The sequence below is a fragment of the Phaethon lepturus genome, unplaced genomic scaffold (genome assembly GCF_000687285.1).
Source record: "Phaethon lepturus isolate BGI_N335 unplaced genomic scaffold, ASM68728v1 scaffold15433, whole genome shotgun sequence".
In the NCBI taxonomy this organism is placed as follows: Eukaryota; Metazoa; Chordata; class Aves; order Phaethontiformes; family Phaethontidae; genus Phaethon; species Phaethon lepturus.
In genome coordinates, this window is record NW_010527121.1 from 1,060 (window position 1) to 4,791 (window position 3,732).

At 50.3% G+C, this 3,732-nt stretch overlaps 1 protein-coding gene across 1 annotated transcript in view; it reads left to right on the forward strand.

Annotated features, from left to right (window-relative positions):
* Positions 1-3,587: 3,587 nt before the first annotated feature.
* The window catches only part of LOC104617861 (disheveled-associated activator of morphogenesis 1), a gene marked incomplete at its 3' end in the record, with an annotated part of 54,916 nt that continues 54,771 nt past the window's right edge, over positions 3,588-3,732 (forward strand). Inside the window, exon 1 of the mRNA XM_010283293.1 lies at positions 3,588-3,686. The remainder of the gene's footprint in view (positions 3,687-3,732) is intronic.

A 3,732-nucleotide genomic window follows, 5' to 3' on the forward strand; every position in this document is an offset into this window, starting at 1 on the left:
GGGGAAAGGCTTCGTGCTGGGGAATGTGAGCGCTTCTCTCGCCTCTTCATCAAGAAGCTACCAAAGGCAAGCGTATAGCGCGTTGTCGGGGGGGTGGTGGGCATCCAGCGGCTCTTCAGTCCAGCGAACAGCCCATGTCTGGAAAGCAAAGCCAGATGCACGCTATCCAGAGCAAGGCGCAGGTACGTCTGGATATTTATTTATTTTTGAGCTGTGTTTAACCACTGGAACAAACACGTGCAGAAAAGGGCCTTAGCCTTGTCTCAGAGTCCTGGCTCCAGACCACAGGTAGCTCTGGGAGGGAGTTTGAGCTTGATGAAAGCACGTTAAGCCATCAGTGTCAAGAGAAGTGGGTAACATTAACAAGCTGCAATGCTTGGGAGTCCCGTACTCCAGGAGAAATCACTCTTTCAGAGGAGACACTTCTACACAAGCCAACAAGCAGGCGTGGGTGGAGTTTCTGTGGATGTGAAGCTGACACCAAGCAGCATTTTTACCTACTTGCTTGCAAAAATTACGCATTGGCTCTGCCTGCTGTGGGGCAGAGAGGTGGGGACCAGGTGAGATGTGTCACAGATCCATGCTGGCCTCTCTATAGTCCTTCGCCAGCCTCGCGAAGCCCTGTTAGAAGTGTCTGCTTTGAAAGAGTGGTTTATTCTGGAGTATGGGACTGAAATGATAGCACTGCAACCTCTCACTGCCGAGGATAGCCCTTGTTTTATCTTGTCCCGTTGATCTGAATGAAGTAATTTATAAGGACGTTCTCCACGAATCAATAAATCCATGCTTGCTGCTGTGCCTGGGAGGTTTAATTTGCTCTAGATGCTGCACTGAGTATCTCTGTCCTGAATCGCACTGCAGAGTCCTGCTTTTTGGGAGAGGATGGGGATATGGCTGGATGCCCCAGTAACACGCTGTGGGTGGCTGATGGTGCCTAGTCCCTCTTAACTGTGCATCTCCCAACGTGGACTAAAGAGGTGAGGGAGGGTGTAAGTGCAATAGTTTCTCTAGATATGCATGTGGAGTCTGAGGAATTTGTCACTTGTGCCAAGCAATATTACAGGTCTTGGGGAAACTGAAGCCAAAAATTAAAGGAGAGGTGAGAGCATTGGCCTTTGGAAGGAGATCATGGTGTAGAAATCTCAGTTATAGGTAGGTTTCCCTTGCAGATCACTGCGTGATGTTTCCTGTTGTGATGAATTGAAAAATTCCTGTTGCACCGTGCCACCTCCCCTTTTAAAAACTGCTTTTGCGAGCCAAGGAGCGCGCATCTTTTGAAAGCGATGCATGCGTGTTGAAGAAGCCAGCCACGGGATCTGCCTGAAAAAAGAGGGTTCAAAAACACATCCCTGCTACACATAGAGAAGTCAAAGAAACCCTCAGATGCCCAGTCCCCAGCTTGTTTCCCTTGCTTTGTCTGAGTGTCGTGGTCTCGTGGGGTTGGAGTGGTTGTCATGAGTGGGTCCATCCCCTCGAAGGGAATCTTGCTTTGGGTCGTGTGCCGTGGGTTTGGGGTGTTGTGTTTGCGTGAGGGCTGCAAGGCTGTTGTCATGTGCGGGAGATGGTTTCTGACTCGTTCTTCGGGCACAATGGGTGTTTTGGGGACCTCTGTGCTGATGGGACATGGACTGGGGTCAGCCCTCGCTGTGGGCACCCAGAGCCTGGCTTTCCATCCCTCTCCAGCTGCCCAGCTGAGCACCCAGGGACCCCTCCATTTCTCCTCCAGAGTGACTCCAAGACCATTTTGCAGCTCTTGGAGGTCAGAGCTTGCGCTGGGAAATCCAGAAGTGTTTCCAGAGCCAAACCACGCCGCAGCAAGTGGGTGTGTGCCTGGTCTCTGCTTCTCATTTCCTTCGTCGCTGCAGAGAGCAGCTGAGCTGCACACGAGGTTTCAGCGGGGTGTCCCCTCTTTTGTTCCTATATATGAGAAACGTCTGTGCATGTGTTTATATTTAATTTTTTTTTTTTTAAACATAACTGGCTGTGAGCTATGCCACTTGGGACATGGTCCAGTTGGGTGGAGGAGGGATGCTGCTCGCAGCTGCCTACCTGTTGCGCTGGTAGCCGTGCGATGCTCCTGCTAGTCCAGCCATGCTTGCACTTGGAAAAAAACAAGTGTTTACAGGCAGCTACCCCAAACTTGCTCAAACGCAGCTAGAAAGGCTCCCTCTGATGTGAACAGTTTTTGGAGTAAGTCTCACAGCACCGGTGGCAAGGCACAGTTGTTGTTAGCTGTATCGCAGCCCGGCCCACACCTTTCTACGTGCGCCTGTCACACGTTTTCTGTCCCTATTTTCCCACACGCTTGCTGGCGTTTTGGGATAAAACCCATGCATCTTCTGGTGAGAGGGCTGGGTGTGGGTTTGCTGCTTGCCACGCTGCTGCCCATCCTCTGGGATGACAAATGCAAGGTCAAAGCATTGTCGTGCCAACAGCAAACTGGAGCAGCTGTATGAAGTTTTCATTTGAAATAATGGCCAGGATGGTTTCTCCTCCCTCTCCTCCTCCCCTACCCCGTCCGCATGTTCTCCCCCAGCACCGCGTCCTTCCCCACCCACCACCCCGGGGGCTGCCTGGGTCTGTTCAGGATTTATGTTAAAAGGGAATAAAAGGGAAATGTTATGTACATAATTAAAATGTTGTATTGCTGGGTAGAAATGGGTTTTGGTGCTTACTGCTGTGACTCTTTCTCATGCGTGAGGGTGAGCTGATTGATTACTGAGGTTTGAGATTAAATATTCCCCTGAGCTCTGCTGGCATTTAATGTGGTGGGGGGAGGGCAGAGAGAAGAGGAGGAGGAAAACCGTCCTTTTCCTTCAAGACAAGGAGAGCAGGGGAATGTCTACTGAGCACATCCCCGTGTCCTGCTCTGCATGCCATCTGCTGTAACGGAGGCTCCCAGCACTGGTGTCGTGGACCTTGATAAATCAGGTGCCTTACTCCGAATCCATGATGGTGGGTGAGCTGCTGGTGGGCTTTGCCGGTTCCTCTCACCTCTGCATCAAGCATCCCATTGTATCCTGTCCCTGTGGGAATTGGATCCTCACCTCCCTGCATCTCAGTCCCTGCTCAGGTTCCGCCCCCCCGCCCCCCGAGCCTGGCAGCAGGGTAGACCTTCTGTTCCCTCCTTTCTCCCTAGGAACATACCTTATTTATTTATTTTCCTTAATTTCTTTTTGATGAAAAAAAACCCAAAACCAAAACCTCTCTTTTTGTTTTGAATGGGAGGGGAGGAAAACCCCAACACGCCACTCCTCAAGTGCGCGGTGGGAGCCTCGCTGTGCCGGCGCAGGTTGGAGACACCCGCCTGCGCTCGCTTTCCTTGAAGTCTAATTTTAGCTGAAGGCGACGGGATCCCTCTGGGGTACGGCAGAGGTTTCCTATCAGCCTAGACCTTAAGAAACATGCACGCAAACAAAAACAACACAGAAGCACTTAGGTTTATTTGGGTGAATTCTTTTAAAAAGGGCGTGACTTATTTTTTGCGCGCACTGGCTTTGTTCTGCTGCAGTCGGGTATTTCAGGTCTTCCAAGATTTAATCAGAATAATTAGTTACTGTCTATTTATACCTTCTGTTTTTGTTGCAGGGTTTCCAAGGGACGTATTTATCTTCCAGGGTGCTATCTAAGTGTCGCTTAATCATTAAGCATCTGATTTCCTCCAAGTTATCTGTCATGCTGCTTGTGTAAGTAAACAAAAAAAATAAAAAAAGACGGGAGGGTGGGGATGAT